The 24000-nt window shown below is 41.4% G+C and overlaps 1 protein-coding gene across 2 annotated transcripts in view; it reads right to left on the bottom strand.

The window, feature by feature from the left end:
• Nucleotides 1-24000, bottom strand: part of PCDH15 (protocadherin related 15) — a 1406570-nt gene that overhangs the window by 858355 nt on the left and 524215 nt on the right. For both annotated transcript variants that reach the window (XM_050959272.1, XM_050959271.1), the window contains exon 6: nucleotides 12086-12149. The gene's annotated coding sequence lies outside the window, so the exon portion shown is untranslated. The remainder of the gene's footprint in view (nucleotides 1-12085; nucleotides 12150-24000) is intronic.

The raw sequence follows: 24000 nt of genomic DNA, 5'->3' as shown, positions 1-24000 counted from the left end.
TAATTTGTCAGTATCCATTCAGTTACAACAATTACCATCACAGTGGATGCAAAATCATATAATCATAGAAAAGTAGGACTGGAAAGGAAGTCAAGCTATCATCTTGTCCATCCCAGCAGGTTGAGGAAGGATTCAATATACTTAGACCATCCTGGAAAAATGTGTTTCTAACCTTTTCTGAAAAGCCTTTAGTTATGCAGATTCCACAACCTTCCTTGATAACTTACTCCAGTACCTAACTATCCTTATTGTTAGAATATTTTTCTCATGTCTTACCTAAAATCTCCCTTGCTGCAGATTAAGCTCGTTACTTCAGTGGCCATGGAGAAAATTGATTACAGTCCTCTTTATAACAATCCTGAACATATTTGAAGACTTATCTCTTTCAGTCTTCTTTTCTCAAGACTAAACATGTCCAGGTTTTCTTTTAAAACTTTTCCTCATAAAACTTGACCTAAGCCTTCCCCGCCCCCCTCTCCTGTGGACTCTCTCCAATATGTCCACATCTTTCCTAATGTGTAGCTCCAAAAACTGGACACAACAGAATATTTGCCTTTTATGCAACTGCATCATATTGCCTACGAGTCAACAATTTGTGATCCACCCCCCTCGTTCATTTTCTGTAATGCTGATGCCTGGCCTAGAGTGACCAGATGTTAAGGGGAAAATATCAGGACTACCGTGGGGGGTCACTTTATTTTTAAAAAAAAAAACACACTCACCTGTCCAGGAGTTCGGCAGCAATTCAGCAGAGAGCCCTTCAGTTGCGGATGGTCTTCAGTGGTATTTTGGCAGGGGAGTAATAAACCTTGCCACCAAAGACAGAAGCACCTGCCGCCGAAATACCACCAAAGACCATCCGCAACTGAAAGACTCTCCGCCAAAGACCAGGAAACGAAATATCAGGACAGATGGTGTCCTGACTATACTCTGGTTGGGATGCAGGACAAACTCCTCAAAATTGGGACAGTCCTGATTTTATCGGGACGTCTGGTCACCCTAGCCTAGCCAATTATTCTCAATTTTGTAGCTGTGTGTTTGGTTTTTTCTTCCTAAGTGTAGTACTTTTCACTTGTCTTTGTCAAAAATCAACAAGATAAATCAGTATTCTCCAATTCAAAGTAATTTTGAATGATAATACTGTCCTCTAAAGTGCTGGCAACCCCTTGCTGCTTGATGTCCTCTACAAATTTTATAAGCATTATCTCCACTCCATTATCCAAGTCACACATAAAATTATTGAATAGCGGACCCAGAACAGATCCCTGAGAGACCTTAGTACATACATCCTAGTTTGACAGTGAAATATTGATAACTACTCTTTGAGTATGGTCTTTCAACCAGCTGAGAACTCACCTTATCTTGATTTCAGGATATAATCACTTATAGAATCACAGGGATTTATTGAAACACTGCGAGTGCCAACTTCAGCACACAAAGGCAGGACTGACCTTCCTCCTAAATCCCTATAACCACATGCAAGACAACTACATAAGTGTTTGACTACATGAAAAATTAATCTTAACAGTTTATTAATATGGTTTAATCTAGTGCTGTTTTAAATTAACCAACTGTTAATGGGTGTCAGCAGGGTCCACACGGACAGTTAGTCTGTGGTAGACTAGTGTGAGGTAGATTCACACCAGTTTGCCATGAACTAACTGTTTGTGTAGACCAGCCTTAAGATACATCACCATCTATTGGTGGAAATCCTGTCTGCACTAATCATTACAATTTACTCCCTTCAGTTAAATAAGAATTTAAAAGTGACTCATAGGAATCCAGGTACTTGGCCATGCACAGAGGTTTTGGTGTTGGTCTGCCTGCTTGAGTACTATATTCAGTCATGGAAACATCACTCATAGCTGGATTTAGATTATCAGTGAGTGTAGGGTTCATATCTTCTAGTTAGGTTTATATGTCATAAACAGATTGTTGAAGACAGCACTGTGTTGAGGTCCCAGGGACACACTCCAGAACTGGTCTACTAATATGAGCCACAGGAAACTCGCTATGATACCTCCAAATCCTCTTTTGCATCCCTCTGAGATAGTTGTTGAGCATCATCATCAGTCCTCCCCTTTCTTTCATTGAATCTGTGCACCAGTTCTAGATGATCTTCAAAGGGATTAGGGGTTTTTTTCTTTTGTATCAGCAAGGATAAGTTGTTCAGTTTTTAAATTACTTGAAAAAGGAATATGTTTGGGATTTTCTCCAGGCTGCTTTTTCCAGTTGCATGGCCACACTCTTCATTCCTGAATGGGCATGTAATTCACCTTCTTCCTGGCATTTTGTGACTAGCATGCTCCACTTTAATCTCATCGGTTCCTCCACCTTCTGGAATGCTATTCTTAGGTCTTACTGGTCATCTCTTACTGGTGTAGATACAGGAGGCCTTGACAGTTCTTCCTGCCCAAACATTAAGTACCAGAGAAGCATGGGTTTCAGAGTTCAAAAATAATCTTGTAAGTGGAGTAATGCATAGTTGAGTGCCAGCTGATGTTATATGCAAAGACAAAAAAAAAAGTTGTCTTCATATCCCCGTCTTGTTGGTCTTCCCTGACCAAGAATCTAAGCATGGAAAAATGGTTACCTACTTTTTTGTAACTGTTGTTCTTCAAGATGTGTTGCTCATGTCTATTCCAATATAGGTGCTTGCACAGTTGCAGATTTTTGCCTTTGTGGTATCTGTAGAATCAGCTGTGGTATCCCTCTTCAGTGTCACTTCCATATGCTGGTATACTAGGTGCCACCAACTTTATGCCCTATCAGTTCCTTCTTGCTGGCAACTCCAACAGAGAGGTAGGGCAGATAATGTAATGGACAAAAGCAACACATCTCAAAGAACAACAATTATGAAAAGGTAGGTAATCAGTTTTTCTTCAAGTACTTGCTCATGTCAATTTAATTCTAGGAGACTCACAAACAGTATTTGTGGAGGTGGGCTCGGATTTCACAGTCAAGCAGCTGACAGCTCTGCTCTACCAAAGCCAGCATTATCCCAGGTCTGCTGGGTAAGGGCGTAATGGGATGTAAACGTGTGGACGGATGACCAGGTGGCCGCCCTACAGATGTCCTGGATAGGCACCTGGGCTAGGCAAGCTGCTGAAGAGGCCTGCACCCTAGCTGAGTAGGCGGTTACAATCGCTGAAGGGGGCACCTTTGCCTGATTGTAGCAGCAGCAAATGCAGGCAGTGATCCAAGGAGAAATTCTTTGATCAGACACTGGATGGCCTTTCATCCTATCAGTCACCGCGATGAACAAGTGGGTCGACTTGTGGAATGGCTTGGTCCTTTCAATGTAGAAAGCTAGTGCCCTCTTGACATCTAGGGAATGAAACCTTTGCTCCTCCTCTGACTTATGCGGCTTTGGAAAAAAGACAGGTAAATAAATGTCTTGGCCCATATTAAATAGAAACTGCCTTGGGCAGGAAAGCCAGGTGCGACTGCAGCTGGATCTTGTCTTTGTAAAAGACCATATAGGACAGTTCCGAGATAAGCGTCCTAATCTCAGAGATCTGGCAGGCGGATGTTATCACAACCAGGAACATGAGCTTCCAGGAAAGGAAAAAGAGAGAGCAGGAAGCCAGTGGTTCGAAGGAGGTCCTATGGCCTGTGACAGCACAAGATTCAGGTCCCATGGTGGAATGGGGTACCTTAGTGCAGGTAGAGGCGCTCGAGGCCCTTGGGGAACCTAGAAATCATGTCCTGGGTGAAAACTACCCCCAAGTGGCAAATGGAAGGCTGAAATAGCAGTCAAATGGACCTTGATAGATTAAAGTGCTTGGAGCTGCAAAAGGTAGTCCAAGATTAACTGCAATGATGCCTGCTTGGGCTGAATGCCTTTATCTGAGGTCCAATAAGCAAACTGCTTCCATTTGGCCAGGTAGGTTGCTCTGGTGGAGGGCTTTCTGCTGTCCAACAGGACCTGCAGGACAGTGGCCGAACAATCCTGCTCTTCTGCATTTAACCATGCAGCAACCAAGTCATCAGGTGCAAGGCTGTCTGATTTGTATGCAGAAGACTGCCATGCTTTTGGGACAGAGGGCCGGCCTGAGTGGCAGCTGTAACAGAGCAGCCACCGAGAGGTCCAGCATCATGCAAACCAGTGCTGGCTGGCCCAGCCGGCACTACGAGGATCACCTTCGCCCTGTCCTGCTTGATCTTCATGAGGACTTTGTGAATTAGTGGCACAGGAGCAGAAAAGTGTCTGACAGAAAGCCTCTGTTGTTTCCCCCAATTGAGCAAAAAACTTTTCGTGTTCTGCCTGGATGCAAACTGGTCCACTGGGGAGTTCTCCACCTCTGGAAGATGATGCTGACCACTTCCAGATGGAAGGACCACTTGTGGTGAGATGAGAAGGTCCTGCTGAGGCAATCTGCCAAATTGTTCCTGGCCCCGAGGAGGTGTGCAGCTACAAGATGAATGTCGTGTTGTAAACATAAGTCCCAGAGCCTGAGGGCTTCCTGGCAAAGGGCAGATGATCTGGCTCTGTCTTGCTTGTTGATATGGAACATAGCCACTGTATTGTCTGGCAGGACCTGGACCATGCTGCTTTTTCTGTGATGTAGGAAGGCTTGGCAGGCCAGGTGAACCACTCTGAGCTCCCGGCCCTTGATGTGTAGGGAGCGATTATGACTCAAGCAACAATCTTGTGTGTGGAGATCGTCCAGGTGAGCTCCCAACCCAAAGCATTGGAGATGAGGGACACTCACAGAGATGGAGCCACAAAGGGAACTCCCTCCAACACCAATGCAGGATTCTTTCACCATGTGACTGATGACAGTACATGGTCCAAGATCCCGCCCACACGGTCCACGCTCTGTCTGATGGGGACGTAGACCAACACCAGCCAGGCCTGCAGGGGCCTGAGATGGATCCACATGTGCTGAACCACATAAGTGGAGGCCACCATGTGGATCAACAATTACAGGCACATGTCAATGGTGGTGAGAGGGTGGCTGTGCATGCATAAAATCAGATCCACCATGACTTTGAACCAAGCCTCAGGGAGGAAGGCTCTGGCCTGAGTAGAGTTGAGAACTCCTCCAGTGAACTCTATGTATTGCACTGAAATTAAGATCGCTTTTTCTTGCATATTAACAGCGAGAAAGAGGTTGCAACAGGTGGAGCAAACCAGGTTGAGATGATACCGCACCTGATCCCAGAATCGGTCCTTTATTAACCAGTCAATGAGGTACAGATACATTTGCACCTCTATGCACCTCAGGTAAGCGTCCGCTGGCACTATGCACTTTGTAAATACTCTCGAGGCTGACAAGAGACCGAAGGGCAGTGCCGTGAAATGAAAATGTCAGTGGCCCAACACAAAGCAGAGGAAATGCCCATGCCTTGGAAAAATGGAAATGTGTCTTTTAAGTTGAGGGCAGCTGTCAAAGCCAATTCTCCACTCTGGTACTTCAAGTGCAGAAGCTGGGGGCCTGCAAGGATTCTAAAAATTAATACTGGCCACTCCATGCTGATATTAAACTCCTAAGGTGACAGCTTTTATCTGATTTTGGATTGGTAGACACTGCCACCACTCAAGTGCAGAACCCCTTTGAGAGCTCAGGAAGGTACACTTGGGAATTCCTTCCTGTGGGGTACTATAACAGTGTTGGGACTCACCACCACGGCGCCTCTCGCTGGTGACTCCAGGGAATTAGCTCAGTTTTTGGTGCAGCACCCTCTGTCAGTGGTGTCCCGTCTGTCTTCTGCTCCTTTTCTGTTGTCTGGACCCGCATTGCTTCCTGCTTGGTGGTGTCCCCTTCAGGATACTGCCTTCCGGCAGGGCCCACTGCTCTGGTCTCACCGCTTACTTGCTGCAGGCGGCCCTCTCCGTGCTCCCCTGCCCCAGGTCCCTCCGCCTAAATGCCGATGACGACCGGGGCAGCTGAAGATCCGGCTGCCGCCGAAGGACCTGAAATGCCACCCCCCAAATGCTAGTGCCCTAGACAACCACTTAGGTTGCCTAATAGGTTGCACCGGCCCTGCTTGGCAGTGCTTCCTTCCCACCCCCTATGGGGGCTGCTGCAGGTCCCAGCAGTGCTCCCCTTCTTAAGGGGGTGTACCCCACAGATTGAAGACCTCTGTTCTAGGAAGATGATGTAATTTCTTTCAAACTGACATTTGTTTCCTGCACATGTAAACCCTGACTCCTTAAAAAGCTTTAGAATCCTTTCCACTCCTACCAGATGTTTCTCCCATGAAGTTATCTAAGTGCATGAGGGTATCTTCAGTTCTCAAAATTTGGGTTAGATCATTTAACACAAAATATTTCTGTTCTTGTCTACAGACTAATTTGTGTAGTCAGGAAAGTAGTTCTAAATAATGTGCAATAGTGTGAGAAATTAGATGTTTAAGAAGAAAAAAAAAATAGTGTGAGAAATTAGATGAAACATTAAGCAAAAACATACTATAATAATGAAGTGTCAACGCAGAAGGCATTCCTCATCCAGCAAAAACACTATCCTATATTATGAACTAAATTTCCGTAAGTCATTAGTACCAGGGCATAGAGATTAGGAGCACAATATATTCTTGCAGCACCTGGTTTGTACTTCATTTCATGTGAATATTTCTCAGCTATGGAGGCATTTTGATCATGGATTTAGGGGAAAAATGATTCTCACTTAACATGGGTACGCAATTTGGTTAAAAATAAGAGCTTGTCAGAAAATGAAATTTCTATCTTTCATGAAATGCCTACATTTCTATATGTGTTTCTATAACAAAATGGGTTATAAAAGGAAAATATCAACATTTTTCACAAAACGAAACGTTTTGAAACATTTTGAGTACATAATGTCAAAACAAATATTCTAACATTTTCAATTGAAACAAAATATTTCATTTTGAAATGTCAATCCTAAATTCAGTGTTTCATTTTGTCAAACGTCAATCCTAAATTAATGTTTCCTGTTAAAAAAATGTGTTAAAATTTACATTTTCCCATGACAATTTTGATTTTGACAAAACCCCATATTTCACTGAAATTTTTCAACTGAAAAATATTCCCAACCAGCTCTATTCAATATTCAAAGAAGATCTTTACCTTTTCTGAAATAAAAGTACTATACATTGAATAAATAAAATGTTTGAAGACTTCGCCTTCAGTGCAAAATTCTAGATTAGCAAGTATGAAATCTAACAGAGGAACTCTACAGAACAGATACATCATCCTGTTTAAGTATTTCTAAGGTAACTAAGAGAGGTTAGCTAAAGTCTGAAAAATATTACGACAGGTATACAAACGTGTTGTTTTCCTCCATTGCATAAATCTATATACATTGATTATGTACAAATTAACAGTGATGAGAATGTCAGGAAAGGCACCAATTAGTTCCAACTGCAGCAATGATTTTATATATGTAGATACCTTGCTGTTAGGACGTAGGCTACAAACTCCAATTTATCTGACCATAACAGTCCATAATTTACAGGCCAAATATCCACCAGATAATAAACATTTTCAGTATACCTTTTTTTGTTTAATGAATGTTTTCAGCATGTTTTTGTGCATATCTTTCATGAAAACATTAGAAATCACACTATGCTATTTTTGTATAGAAATGTAGAGACAGTTAAAACAGTATGCAGAATGTGTTTGTGACTAATGTTAAGAAGAATACATCTGTGTGAGAAAGAGATCAGTTATTTCTATAGTGTGAGAGTTATCAGGTAACATCTGGTAAAAATAAAACAAATTGGTACTTAAAAACTACTGACTCCAAATCACAGATATTACCAGCTCTTTATTGCTGCACTATGCATAGATTTTGTTTGACTGACACTGACATATAGCAAAACTATCATGTCGTGGAATTTCCCATGAAGGAGCTGACCAGGCTTTCCATCCACAAAATCAGGATGCTTATCTCTGAAACAGATTACTGGAAGACAGCGGTGAGTTTTTAGCAGATAAAGGAAAGCCTGTGCATACAATGCTGGCTTGCAGTAGGTGCAACAAGCAGACTCAGAATTCAGACATTGATCCTCTTTGATACTGCCACTTTCTGTGTGTGTGTGAGGTTGGACAAAGGAGCAGCAGAGAAGTGGAGAGGATAATAGAGTAGTACAGCTTCCTTCAGCAGTGGCTGTTAGAGAAATGAATTGAGGTGTTGGAAGAAATTAAAGAGAGGAGGGGAAACTGCACTGTTCTCACTTCCCACTTCTCCCTAGGAGACTACGACTAGTTCAGTGGCTTACCTCCCTCTTGCACTTACCCATCTCCTGAATTAATTCACATGGTCTTTGTAGATACTTCTATTAAGTGTGTTTTTTTCTAAGTAATGCTCTCTAGGTACTTTCTAACACCTATTACATCCCTCTAGTGTAATACATAATGAGCAGATTCAAGAAAACAAGTGCTTTAGAGCTCTTTCCTGCTTCACTCTTGAACATCTCATGATAAGTAAAGAGCTCTGCTGTAAATGATACTTTGCAATGGATGATTTCCCCTTTAACTCTTTGATACCAAGAGATTTGAATTCCTCCGTGACACAACAATCCCAAATAAATTAGCAATTAAGAAGAGCATTCTGGCCCAAAGGTTATGGTATAAGTAAATCAGTTTTCTGTATTCATCATTAATAGTCAAGTTTTCCGGGGTGGGGCACATTAATTTTGGATGCCCACTTATGGGAGCTGTGGAACTTCAATAACTGAAAAGTAGGTGAAAGTAGGCACCCAAGAGTGAACACTCATAAAAATGTTCTATATTATCAACACAGTGACCTCACTCAAGCCAATACATTATCTCTCGTGGTTGTCAGCGTTTTTAAATAATCTCTCTCAGGTTTAAAATTGAGATATAATTCAGTTTTAAACCTGACTTTGGGGCAGAATTTGCCCAAGTTTGAGATATAGGTTTATTTTTTTGACACTTCAACAACTCTAAAAACGTCATTAATTTAAGACCGAAGGGCCTTTCATTTTAATTTTACTTTGAACAAACAAATAAACTAATATATGTAATTGCAGCTTTTGCAGCCATTCCATGAGATGTATAGAATATCAAAACCTAAAGAGATTAGATAATTTTAATATCAGTGACAAAAAGTGATCTTTCCCTGTCTACTTAAGAATGAAATACTAATGCACTGAAGGCTGTCACACAGTTTGTATCATCAGAACAAGTTACAAGAAATGCTTATTATTATTTATCAGTACAGTGGTAGTGCCTAGGAGACCCAGTCATGGATCAGGACCCCTTTGCGCTAGGCGCTGTACAAACGCACAACAAAAAGATGGTCCCAGTCTCAAAGAGCTTACAATCAAAATATAACACAATGTTGAAAATGCTTCAACTATCTTTGTTTGTTTTACTTTAAAGGTGAAATGCAATGTTTTAAAAACCCTTCAAATCACTTTTGTAGAAGTCCAGAAGTAGACAGCCATTTCAAAAAATGAAATTAGCATTAAAGATAGACAAATGACCATCTCCTTAACATCCTAAGAAATGAGATTTGCTATTGTCTCTGTCTGAATGACAGACCCTAATCAAAGGTTTGGAAGAATCATTTCTTCTACAAATCTATTTGCTACTATTTTTGCTGTAATTCTGTGGCAGAGAAACCAGGAAGATCACAGCTCAGATTTCTCAGGTCCTTGGAGGAAATATTTGTTAGAGTAGGTGTTAATATTTTAAACAAAAGATATTTGTTTTGCTTTCTTTTGGACTCTTAACAGCAAGTTTGAAAGATTTAGTATAACTTGTCTGGTTCAGCTATAAAGATGGTCTATTTACCATACAATACCTGTAACTGAAAACTACTGAAAAAGAGAGAGAGAGACAGAAACATCAGATACACAAGTAACACTATGCTATAAATCTTATTGATAAGAGTACCGCATATAAATTTTCTTATAGTATATCACATAGTTTTTGTCTTGTACTCTTAAAATAAGATCTGTGATATATTCCTTTTCTTTTCATTCATTGAAAAGTGGACTTTTTACACAATTATTTCTTTGTTTCTTTTTCAGACAGGTGGCACGTTCCATTCAGTTCGTGGTGAATCTATGGATTTGTTTTGAAATATAGTGGATTGGCCAATGCACAGCAACAATTGACAGATACAGTCATTGTAGCAGACTCATTTTCTCTTCATCTAATTTCTTTTGTAAGACCTCTAGAGGGCAGTGAATAAAAGAAAACAGAATACCAGAAAAAGCTGCAAACATTTTATACACAAGCTATAAAGCAATATTAAAAAAAACAAAAAAAACAGTGTACATTTTCTTCTTATATAATCTCCTTAAAAAACTCCCATCTATTTCTCCATGTTAATTTAATGAGATATTTTCTATTCCCAGCCCTGTAGACTCTCAGACTTTTTTGGGGGAAACACAATAAAAAGAAAAAATTCAAATGCATTGCTAAATTTTATATTCCCCTTTTCCATTTCCCATGGAACTACATTCCTATGCCCTGCTGGAAAATAAAGGTCTGCCAATTATGCATAGAACCCAGGGTTCCTTAAAGATACACATGGGAAAGCAAGACTTTGAAAATTGTACCAAGCCAAGGAATAGGTCTTTCTTAGCTTTAGGTATAATAATAAAACATGAATGATTAGATTTGACTATCTGTTTTACTATGTGGAAGTAAATATATAAAGTTATGTCTAAAGCAAGTGTGACAGCCAGAAAGTGATGGCAGAATACTCTTTACCCTTTACATGGCTCCTCCTTGGCTTGTACTCATTTATTGAACACAGAGACAAACACTTACCTAATACCTCCAGCACAGATTTGTCCATGACATACGTGTAGATAACTCCCAGTGATATATGTGTACCATCACACTTGTTTACTTTAATGTTAAGAATAAGTTCACTGACAAATTTACCCTAATGTAGAATCTATAAAATAAGATTCCAGGATTGACACTCTGTCAGTGAGTCACTCTGAAGTCCAGAATGACCCATTGACAGACATTCTAAAGTCTAGAATGTCTGTTGAGTCAATGTGAAGCAATGGAAACAGCTACGAACATGGTTGAGCGCTCTTTCTGTTTAGAATATCTTCAGGTTCAATAAACGCCCTGATTTGTGATCTGTTATCATCCAATTTTTAAATTCTTAGCCATTCTGACTTTACAAATTACATCCATGTGATTTATAGCTACCGTAGAGTAACTATGCCATGCCAAGAGTCCTAGACTATTATGATTTCAGAGGTAACTTAACTAGTTGCCACCCTTATTCTACAACTAAATTTGCATGCAACAATGTCACTGGTTACATGAGGGAGCCTGCACACCTAGTGGGTTACTTGGCCCAACTGCCATACCTGTGTGACAGCAAGGGTTTTCAGCTATTAAAGCATAAATGTGCAAACTGCCCAGTAACTGTATTACACAGCAAGCTGGCACAAAAGCTCACAAAAATATACAGTGCAACTTGTGATATATCACACAATAACAACGTTAATCTATGGGACAAAATTAATCACTAGGACAAAATTATACTTTTGTATGACTTCACGCTATGTCTAAATAATTTTTGTGGGGGTTTTGTGGCTAAACCTTGTAGAACCCCCAAAATATAGGTATAGCTGTGCAAGTACGGTGGGCAGAAGATCTGTCTCCCCTTAGCTAAAGTATTGTACATCTTTTGGAATGCTGTACAGGTCCATAAATAAAAGAAAAAATGTTAAGGATTAATATTGCCACAAAATAAAAAATAAATAGATATAAATTTTAGAATTAAAAACACTAGTACCTAGAGATCAGCATTAGGAGAACAAAACAAAATGAAAAGCACTGTAATTAATAAAAGATGGCAATTATACCTAAATACTGGAGGATATATTGGGGCAAATCTTCAGCTGGTTTTCCCTTAATGTCAAAGGAGCAATGACAATTTACAGCAGCAGAGGCTGTGGCCCTTGTTTTTGGTAAACCTTGACTGTTAGTTCAGTTGTTCTCCCCTCTTCCTCCATTCTAATTTTACAGTCATTTAACTTTGTGTTTTCTGATGTACAAATTTCCTTATTCTTGCAGTGTCTTCTTTATACCAGCCCTTTATGTGAATGACATATTTTTCAACTTCTTTTTCTCCTGTGTTAGAAACAGACTTACCAAACAGTTGAGGGTCTCTCCATACTCCAGTTGAGTTTGCTGTGATGTCACAGAATGATGCATTCTGTAGGAATTGGCAAATATAATTATTAATACCCTGAACCATACAAATATTGTCTCTATTCAACCAACTAATCATGGTCAAATGTTTTGCTAACATTCATGCTATTCCCTGTCCTCCTAACCTAAGCTGCTGAAAGCAGTCCTAACTGTGACTCCATTGCCCAGTAAACATGCAGTGTTTGACAAAATATTTCCCCTCACATTGACTTCCAGGACAGATGATGAAAAAGAACAACCATAAGCACTTCATTTCTCTGAATTGGGACAAAGAAGACCTAGATCACCTGACACACTGAAGGAAGTCTGTTAAGTGGTCACACCAGAGGAATTACCCAAGTAGGGAAGATGCACCACAGGCAAAAGTTACAAACTCTGCAGGAAGCTCTCTTCATTCCTTACAAGATCTACAGAGGTCTGAACTCTTAACGTCAGACCCTGTGCAGTTTATGTAGTCCAGTAGACAGCCATACTCCATTCTCTGTAGCACTTTCAGCTATACAGGAGACTGGCCAGTTGTCTAACTCAGCTGCTCATGAAAGCTCAGTATGACTTTCCTTAAGTACATGCTAAATGAGTTTATCTAATGAAATCTATTGTGCATGTGTAACCCACACACCTCCTGGGTGAGGTGCGCTGTCCCATGTAGTGGAACTGAGACCATTTAGAGTGAGATTAATGAGTTTGCTCTCCAACTTTAGCAAAAGGTCATATGGCTTTTAGCTGATGCAGTAGAGGCTCATGCACTGAGCTCCAGAGACCCCAGGTTTTATCCCACCCACCAAGAACCGGGGTTTGTCGGTGTTACAAGTGGGGACTCATCCAGGATTTCAACTGTGAAGTCTCTGAAGCTTGAAATGTACTTCCTTAGCTAGAAGAAGTATGTAAACCACACACCACCTGGGTGTGGTGCTCTGTCCCATGCAGTGGCACCTAGACCTAGAGAGAGATTAAGGAGTCTGCTCTACAGCCTTAGCTAAGAACCATATTGCTTTAGCTCATGCACTAAGCTCCAGAGGTCCAAGGTTCAGTCCCACCCACTGATGACCAAGGACCTCTGGAGCTTGGTGCATAGGCTAAAGCTATATGGCTCTTAGCTAAGGCTGTAGAGAAGACTCATTAATCTCTCTCTAAGTGGTCTTGAAAATAACAGTAAAAGGCTGTGAATTGCTTCTAAGCAAAGACTCATTCCATGTCAAATTTCAGTTTTCAAAACTTCCTTCTCTCCAGCTATAGGCTCTTTAAAAGAGAGAGAAGGGTAGAATTTTCATGTTTTAGCACTCAAAACCATTTCAAACTTTCCAACAAACCCCACAAATTTGCAGTGACCTTGGAAAATTTTAGCCTAAAAGTTGAGATTTCAGAATTATAAGTAACTGTAAACTGGGGCTTTGTGGCCTTCTCTACAGCAGCGTATCTATCTTATAGGTAGATTATATAAAATAGATACATACATACATACAAAAAAAAAAGAACAACCTACAAAGCTCAAGTGTGCTCATGGACACATGAAAGCTAGTTTTCACTGGATCATCTTAAAGCACTTCTGTAACATGGGAAATATGTCCTGGCCAAATTACAAGTTTCTACAACCTCCTGTATGTGTGTGAATGCTGATTAAAATATCTTATTTATTTATTATTGTAAAATCTCCTTTTACTTCCCTCTTTCTTTGAAGTTTCTAAAACAGGCAAATTGTTTTTTCTCTAACTTCCAAAACAACCTGCTCTTAGGCTAGAAACAAATGTGCCAAATTTCAGCCTAAAAGGTAGAAGTTTGACAAAATTATGAGCTTCTGAAAATGATCCTTTAGAATGAAAATCCTACAATCAGATCCACGTAGATGGATCCCAGAACCATTATGGAGTTCTGCTGAAAGCAAAGGTATTCAGGGTTATAGAAAACTTCCCCTAGAGATAAGGAGAGTTATATCCTCTAATTCCTATCACACAGTTTCTTCTTCAGAAGGCACTGCTGCGGCTGCCCACTATTCAAGACAGAAATCTGGACAAGATAGACCACTGGTCTGATCCAGTCTGACAATTCCTACAGCCCGAGATGGGTGTTCTGGTGAACATAAGAATGGCCAAACAGAGTCTGACCAATGGTCCATCTAGTCCAACATCCTGTCTTCCAACAATGGCCAATACCAGGAGCTGACCTCCACTCCCATCTTCTGGAGTCACAGGTTAGGGACACTCAGAGCACTGGGGCTGCCTCCCTCACCATCTTGGCTAATAGCCACTGATAAACCTATCATCCAGGAACTTATCTAATTCTTTTTTTTAACCCAGTTATACTTTTGGCCTTCCCAGCATCCCCTGGCAGTAAGTTCAATGGGTTGATGGTACATTGTGTGAAGAAGTTATATAATATATAGACATAGAGAGAGACCTTCTAAAAAACATTAAAATGTATTACCAGAACCTTAAATTAAAGTGAATAAATGAAGACTTGGCACACCACTTCTGAAAGATTGCAGACCCCTATTACAGACCTTTATCTTATCCCTCCTTAGCTGTATCTTAAGACGAACTTTCCCAGTCTTTTTAATCTATCATATTGAAGCTGGTCTATATCCTTAATCATTTTTGTTGCCCTTCTCTGTAATTTTTGTAATGCAAATACGCCTTTTTTTCCCAAAGATGGGTAACCAGAACTGCATGGAGTATTCGAGCTGTGGCAAACCATAGATTTCAATAGTGGCATATTTACTGTCTGATTATCTCTCCCTTTCCTAATGGTTCCTAAAATTCTGTCTGTTTTTTTGACTGCTGCTGTGCATTGTGGATAGTTCTCTGAAACATTTGCTCAATTACTCCATCATCTTTCTTGAGTGGTAACAGCTATTTTTGATCCCATCGTTTTGTATATATAACTGGGATTATGTTATCCAATGTGGATTACTTTGCATTTATCAACATTGAATTTCATCTGACATTTTGTTGCCCAGTCACCCAGTTTTGTGAGATGCCTTTTTAACTTTTCCCAGGTCAGCTTTGAACTTAACTATCCTGAGTAATTTTGTATCACCTGCAAATTCTGCCACCTTTTCCCAGACCATTTATGAAGATGTTGAACCGGGTTGGTCCCAGTACAGATCCCTGGATGAAACCACTATTTACCTCTCTCCCTTAGAAAAAAGTGACCATTTATTCCTATCATTTGATTCCTGTCTTTTAACTAGTTACTGATACATGAAAGGACCTCCCCTCTTATCCCATGACTGCTTACTTTGCTTAAGAGCCTTTGGTGAGGGACCTTGTCAAAGTTCTTTCTGAAAGTCCAAATACATTATATGGGCACTGGGATTACCCTTGTCTACACATTTGTTGATCCCCTCAAAGAATTCTAATAGATTGGTGAGGCATAATTTCTTTTTACAAAAGCTATGTTAATTCTTCCCCAACAAATCAGATACATAAATGAAAACGTCAATTCTGTTCTTTAGTTTCAATCAATTTGCCTTGTACTGAAGTTATGGTTAACAGTCTGCAATTGCCAGGATCCCCTCTGAAGCCTTTTTTTAAAAATTGGTATCACAACAGCTAACCTCCAGGCATTTGGTACAGAAGCTGATTTAATGATATGTTATGCACCACACTTTGAAGTCTGCAATTTCATCTTTGAGTTCATTCAGAACTCTTGGGTGAATACCATCTGGTCCTGGTGACTTCTTATTGTTTAATTTATCAATTTGTTCCCAAAACTAATATTGACGCTGGAATCTGGGACAGTTCCTCAGATTTGTCAGCTAAAAAGAATAGCTTAGATGTGAGAATCTCTCTCCCATCCTCTGCAGTGAAGACTGGTGCAAAAAAAAATCACTTAGCTTCTCCACAACAGCCTTATCTTCCGTGAGTGCTCCTTTAGCACTTTGATTGTCCAGTGGCCTCATTGATTGTTTGTCAGACTTCTTGCTTGTGCTATACTTAAAAATAGTTTGTGTCTTTTGGTTGTTGCTCTTCAAATTCTTTTTTGGCTTGCCTAATTATACTTTTAGCCTTGACTTACCAGAGGTTATGCTCTTCTCAATTTTCTTTAGCAGTATTTGACTTCCAATGTTTACAGAATGCCTTTTTGCCTCAAACCAAGTTCTTTTATTTTATTGTTTAGCCATGGTGATACTTTTGTTAGTCCTCTTACTATATTTTTAAATTTGGGGTGCACATTACATTTGAGTCTTTATTAAGGTGTTTTAGAATCATAGGACTGCAAGGGATCACAAGACATCTTCTAGTCCAGTCCTGCACTCAAGGCAGAACTAAGTATTATCTAGACCAGGGGTTCTCAAATTGTGGGTTGAGACTCCAAAGTGGGTCACAACCCCTTTTTAATGGGGTCACCAGGGCTGGCTTAGACTTGCTGGGGCCCGGGGCTAAAGCCAAAGACCAAGGCCCACCGCCTGGGCCTGAAGCACAAGCCCTGGGCGGTGGGGCTCAGGTTTACAGGATGTCTGCTTGGGACTGAAGCTTTATGGCTTCGGCTTTGGCCCCACCACCACCAGGTGCAGTGGGGCTCAGATTTTGGATTTGGACCCCCCTGTCTGGGGTGGCTGGGCTCAGGCTTTAGTCCCTCTCCTGGGGGGTGTAGTAATTTTTGTTGCCAGAGGGGGATGTGGTGCAATGAAGTTTGAAAATCCCCGATCTAGACCATCCCTGGCAAGTGTTTGTCTAACCTGCTCATTAAAATCTCCAATGATGGAGATTCCAAAACCTCCCTAAGCAAATGTATTCCAGTGCTTAACTACCTGACAGGAAGTTTTTCTTAATGTCCCACTTAAAAGACTCTTGCTACAATTTAAGCACAGTGCTTCTTGTTCTATCCTCAGAGGTTAACTAGAACAATTTACCTCCCTCCTCTTTGTAAGAACCTTTTATGTATATGAGAACTTATGTTCTCCCTCAGTCTTCTCTTCTCCAGACTAAACAACCCCAGTTTTTTCACTCTTCCCTTATAGATCATGTTTTCTAGACCTGTAATCATTTTTGTTGCTCTTTTCTTGACTTTTTCCAATTTATCCACATCTTTCCTGAAATATGGTGCCCAGCACTGGACACAATACTTCAGCTGAAGTCTGATTATTATAGAGTAGAGCAGAAGAATTATTTCATGTCTTGCTTACAACAGTCCTTCTAATACATTCCAGAATGACATTTGCTTTTTTGGCAAAAGTGTTACACTGATGACTCATATTAAGCTTGTGATCCACTATGACCACCAGATCCCTTTCCGCAGTACTCCTTCGTAAGCAGTCATTTCCCATTTTGTATGTGTGCAACTGATGTTCCTTCCTAAGTGGAGTATTTTGCATTTGTCCTTATTGATTTTCATCTTATTTACCTCAGACCATTTCTCCAGATTATTTTGAATTTTAATCCATATCTTTGAAAGCACTTGCAAACCATGCCAGTTTGGTCTCATCTGCAAACTTTATAAGTGTACTCCCATGCCATTATCTAAATCAGCGGTTCTCAAACTTAAGCAATCCGAGGATCCCCATTTGGATTTTAAAATTTTCGTTGACACTCAAACCTCCCACTTAGCCCCAGGCTCCACCCCCTTTCAACCGTTCCTGCCCCACCTCTTCCAGCCCCCTCCCCCGAGTGTGCCCTGTCCCTGCTCCTCCCAGCACCTTCCCCAGCGTGCAGAAGGCACTTGGAAGGAGAAGAAGGAGTTGATCAGCAAGGCCCACAGACCCCCTGGAGTACCCTCATGAACCTCCAGGGGTCTCTGGACCTCAGTTTGAGAAACACTGATCTAAATAATTGATGAAGATATTAAACAGAACTGGACCCAGAACTGATCCCTGAGGGACCCCACATAATATGCCCTTCCAGCTTGACTGTAAACCATGGAGAAACTACTCTCTGGGAATGGTTTCCAGCCAGTTATGCATCCACATTATAGTAGCTCCATCTAGGTTGCATTTCCCTAGTTTGATTATGAGAAGATCAAGTCAGACAGTATGAAAAGCCTTATTAAAGTCAAGATATATCAAATCTACTGTGACTTGTGACTTTTCCTTTTAATTTTGTCCGTTACAGCTATTCCCCTATTCCATTTTGTTTCCCCAGACTCCATTTTGTTTTCTGTTCTCCTGTGGCCGCCCTTCCCTGGCTGTTAAGTTGTTTACCAGGGCCACTGCCCTTCTCAAAGGGAGGGCCCCTTAAGTTGTTTAACAAGAGCCATTGCCCTTCTCAAAGGGATGGCCACTTGTGCTGCATGCTAAGTGGGACCACTGCCCTTTTCAAAGGGTTAGTCCTGTTATCACCTCGTTGAACCTGGGCTTGGTGTAGGGTAGGCAATGTCCAGAGCTGCAAGGCCTATTGTGGTTTTAAGATCCTGGGCATGAGTCATAGTCTCATGTGCTCTTGAGTCACCTATTGCACAGGACTATGTCCAGGCATGTCTCTGGGCTTACCTTCAGTTTTTCCCCTGTGCCCCCTCCCCTGTGACAGAGGGAGCCTATCAGGATTACTGGTGGGAAACTGCCCAAGTTTGCCTTTAAAACCAGACATTTTTGAAACACACCTCAGAAAGGTTCCTGCATTGCTGCCTGGTCTGATCAGCCAGGGGTTCTGGGGGGTCCTTTCTCCACTCTCGTTTTATTTTTGAGCATACCCCCGTTTTTGAAACCCCCCCCACGAAGAACGAATTGCTACCTGAGAGATCTCCTGATTATTGAGACTGTACCGAACCCTCCTTGCCTCTTCTGATGTTGCTGCTGCTTCTGCCTTTGCTGCTGCCTTGGGGACTGGTAAGAATCCCTCTGTAAAACTTTCTATACTTTTATTTTATTATTTTAGCTGCTGGCTCTGTTTCCCCAGCACACAGACTCAAGCTAAACCTTGGTCTGTGTCTTAAAACCTCTCTTAAACTACAGGGCTCTTTGCCACTGCTAAGCTCTGCTCCTGTGGGCTTTGCCTTGGGGCTCTCTGCTTTCAGCTGTATCCACCGCTGTAGCCACCATCCCTTGGCTTCCTTGGGAGCTGGGTCCTGGATACATACCACTCTGCCCTCTGTAACCTCCCCATAGCATAAGGTGCACCATAGGTCTTGGTTTTTTTTTTAATTTAATAAGTCATAATTTGTTAAGATTGTAGAGCTTGTAAGTTTCTGTGATATTTGTTGTGTTGCCTAATTGTTGGTTAAGATAAGTTTAGAAAATCATTGCCTGGTTGTATTCTGTAGCTGCTTGTCATTTTATATAAGTTTGATTAAGTTAGGGGATAGATAAGGTTTTTACTATTTGAATTTGTCTTCCCACTGCCCCAATCCCCCCTCCCCGAGCTCCCCAGTCACTCATTGCAGTCTCTCTGCTGTTTAAACTTGCAGCCTGTCTGCTCTGTGTCTCCCTGAGTTTAAATCTCCCTCTGTAGCGCCTCTATCTTTGGTTTCTGCTCCACCACGTGCTCCTCTTCCCCCATCCCCTAACCTCATTCCTCTACCACTGCCTTTCTCTCTCTCTCTCTCTCTTTTAATCCCTTCCCCCACGTGTTCACCCCGCTCCTACTGCTGCCAAACCTCAATTGTATTACTGAAGTCTAGCATAAAACCCCATTGGTTACCCTTTTTCTCTCTCACACACCTCACATTTTATATTTACACCACTGTGACACATTTTTACCTAGAGTTGTTGGTTATTTAACACATTTTACCCATAACTGTTAGTTGGTTATATGCTGCTGTGACACACCCTTTACCTAGAAATTGTTAGCTACCTGTTACATTTATACTTCAGTGTTAGTTGGTTACCAACTGTATTGTACCCCACTGTATTGTACCCCACTATTGAAACCCCCTATACTATACTAAAAGAACTCCCTCCCCAATTGCCTACCTTAACAAACCCCATACCCCTCACTATTAAATTTTCCCTGTTTTTGCATTTTCTTAATAAAGTTTATTTTGCACCCCACCTGTGTGGTAATTGCTCCCCAAGATCCCATATACCTGCAGGCAGGGACAAATTTGTGTTTAACTATCTTCCTCATTTTTGTATAGTTCCCCTTTCTGAAGTTAAGTATCACTGGGTGGGCGTCCCCCCACACCAAGGATGTTAAATTTAATTATATTATGGTCTCTATTACTGAGCTGTTCAACTACATTCAGATCTTGGACCAGATCCTGTGCTCCAATTAGAAGTAAAGGAAGAATTGCCTCTCCTGTTGTGGGTTCTAGGAACAGCTGCTCCAAGAAGCAGTAATTTATGATGTCAGGAAACTTTAGCTATGCATCCCATCCTGAGGTGACATGTATCCAGTCAATATGAGGATAGTTGAAATCCCCTGTTATTACTGAATTTTCTATTTTTCTAGCCTCTCCAATTTCCCTGAGAATTTCACAACCACCACCACCAGCATCCTAGTAGTAAATTCCTACTGATATATGCTTATTATTCAAGCATGGCATTTCTATCCATAGGGATTTATTGAAGATTTTTACTATATTTGACTCTATGCTTTCTTTCATATACAATGCCACTCCCCCACAAGCACAACCTACTCTATCATTCCTAAATATTTTTAACCCTGGTATTACCATGTCCAGCTGAATGTCAGCATTCCATCAAATTTCTGTGATGCCTATTATATCAATACCCTCATTTAATGCCAGGCAACTCAAATTCACCCATCTTAGTATTTAGACTTCTAGCATTTGTATACAAGCACTTACAAATTTGACACTTTTTAGCTATCTGCCCTTATGTGATTTAATTGACTGGGACTCTTTCATTTCATTGTTTCACTTCAATTTCTATTTGTTCTTTAATCAACTTCTATGCTCTCCTGTTTAGCAGGATATAGAGAATCCCCATTAATAAATCCTCGCCTAAAGAATCTCTCTGAACACACGTGCTCCTCCACACCTGTTAGCTTTCCCCAAGTCCCCGGAAGCAGGGTCACCCTGCTCCTGCCCTGAAGGGCTTAAAATAGCCCTGGGAGAGGGCTGTGTGGGGGGAAAGCTAGGCTGACTGGGGAAGCAGCCACAGGTGGGGCCATGCCCCAATCAGATCACAGCTGGCCATATAAGAGGGTTGAGGGCCAGAGACTGAGACAAACTCTCTCTAGCCTCTTGAGAGAGAAGGACCTGGTTGCCTGGGAAGCTGAGCAGGGTACCTGAGGTGCAGCAGTGCTGAGGAAGGGCAGAGGGAGCTGGGAAACTCCAGCCTAGCAAAACCCCCAGGCTGCAGGCCTTGCTAAAGGCTAGAAAGGGTACTGGTGTTGCAGAGGTGCACCCCAGGGTAGGCAAAGGCAGCAGGTCCAACCCCCGCTTGCTGATGATGAGTGGTTTATAGACTGCACTCTGCCCCAGTGAACAGGGGCTAGATGATGACTGGCAGTAGCCACTGAGGCAAGGTGGAGATAGAGGGCTGGGGGTTCCCCCAGAGGGGAGACCCAGAGACTATGGGGGTTCTATAGAGGGCAGAACGCCAAGGGAAGGGGCACTGGGGTCTGGGAAGAACATGGGGGCTAGTGGCAAGTGAGACATCAGACAGCAGAGGGCGCTCTGGCACTGGAGAGCTAATTCCCTGGACAACCAGCAGGAGGCGCTCCATGGTGAGCTGTCGCCCTGCCATATCCCCATTGTGACTTTTTTCAAATTTACATGCCAGAAATCTGGTTCTGTTTTGGTTTAGGTGGAGCCCATACTTTCTGTACAATCTCCTCCTATCCCAAAAGGTTCCTAGTTAGTAATAAACCTAAACCCCTCCTCCCTACACTATCATCACTTACACACACTGAGACCTTGCAGTTCTGCCTGTCTAACTGGCCCCAGGCATGGAATTGATATAGCCGCAAGTCTATGAGGGTATGGCTCCCTCCTCCCTTGAAGCTGCTTCCCAGGGAAACTTTACTCTCCCCACTGGTCAACATGGAGAAGGTGTGACACCAGCATCCTGTTTTATTCACTAAACATAAAGACTTCAGCTCCTCTTCTGTCTCCTGAGAGCAAAGAATCTCATCCCCCACAAAGGAGAAAGTCACATCTGGTACAGGCTCCCAGCTGTGGCCATTTCTCTTCCCTCTTGGGGGACAGCTGAGATCAGAATGTAAAGTGGTGAGAGGTTCAGGATGAGAGTAAATAGAGAGAAGTGGGAAAGAAGAGAAAAAAAGTCAAGAAAGCTGCTTTGAAAAGCAAGGGAAGGGTCAGAGTGAGGTATGTGGTAAGGAGGCACTGGGCCAGAATTATCTAAGGATTACGTTTGTACAGGAACCCATATGTTTTTATACTGGATTCTTCATAACATTCTAAAATAATATAATAAACTGATGCAATGCCTTTAAATTGTACCACACTTCGTCATATCAGACCAAGATAGTACAGATATTCTGTGACCCATATAAAATACATTGGTGGGTTCAATTCAGTTCCTGATGGACAGGTGTCATCATAACAACTGGCGTAGCTCAATAGTGCTATCAGTATTTGACATTTCAGAAGCAGTATTTTTTTTTAAAGATAGAACACATTGATTATGTTCCACTATTCTCAAGAATTGAAGCATTTCCATTCTATCTTAAGTTGATCTTATTTTACCAGGCTCACACAGTCTTTGTACTCTTTTCTCATTTGCACACAAGTGCTCTTCAGACAGATTAACCTCAAGTTCCTTTTTCCAAACACTTTGAGACATGCTTCTCTCTTCTTCAAAGAGAAGACAGCAATTACTGTAAAATATTCTTCTACTCCTCTGTATCCACCATACTAGCACTGGATCATTGAAGGAAGCAGTGTAGGAGACATGGACTCAAGGGTAGGGTGACCAGATAGCAACTGTGAAAAAAAGGGACAGGAGGTGGGGGTAATAGGCGCCTATATAAGAAAAAGTCCCAGGAAAACCAGGACTGTCCCTTTAAAAACAGCACATCTGGTAACCTACTCAAGGGAGCTGTAGAACCAGGCAAAACTTGCGAAGTTTGGAAACTCTGCCAGCACGCTGAGCTGAGAGCAGTGGGGGAAACCCTGGAAAGGTGCAACTTCCTTCATCCTCCCCCTATATCCCCTCATTTCCTGTCTAGTTTTCTAGTCATAGAGCACAGGGGATGAACACCTTCCCTGAGCGCAATCAGGTTTCAGTCCCATGAGGATCAATGGGAGAGGAGAGCCAAGTCTGTAGAGAAATATTGGCCATCACTGCTGAGGCCAGCTCATAGCTTCAGTTCCATCGTAACTTATAAGGGCAGAAAGGCCATAACCTCAGAATTTCTATACAATTGTTACAACATCTGATGAATTGCAACCTAAGTTCCTCAAATGTACAAGTTTTCCAATGAGCTTTAACTATGTGGAAAGTTTAAAGGGTTAGCTATTTGTTAGGCAGTGATATCTGAAAAAAGAGGGAAGGGAAAAAAATCACACAAAAAAGACCATTTTAATTAATTTAATGCAAAATAATTAACATTCATTTGAAAAGTCTCAGACAATTCAATCTTTACCCTCAGATTGTATGTTCTAAATTTATGGAAGATAATCTTATATTTTTATACAAACTAAAGAAGCTGAGCCTTTGCTTTAAGTAGGAAAACTCAATGCAACCTTGACTGAATCACAACCAGCATATTCATAATAAGTGTGTGTATGCACAAACAAAAGCCAAGTGACAGATACAGTATGTTACTACAAGGAGTATAGAACCATTAACTTGCTAGTGTCCAGGTTCTTTATCAGTAGGCCATGAACATGGGGTCACAACCATTCTGCCCTTCCCATATTGCTAAGTAGGTGTGGGGTCCCAGGGTAGTCCCTGTATGGAAAAGGGAGTCACTGTACAGAACTGATTGAGAATTTTTGTGCTATTGTATAACTTCTACAACATTTTTGTTTACCAAAGACTTACAGATGGGTTA

This window comes from Gopherus flavomarginatus, chromosome 6, assembly GCF_025201925.1.
Source record: "Gopherus flavomarginatus isolate rGopFla2 chromosome 6, rGopFla2.mat.asm, whole genome shotgun sequence".
Classification (NCBI taxonomy): Eukaryota; Metazoa; Chordata; order Testudines; family Testudinidae; genus Gopherus; species Gopherus flavomarginatus.
The sequence above is the reverse complement of the archived record's forward strand: the minus strand, read 5'-3'. Positions and strand labels throughout refer to the sequence as shown.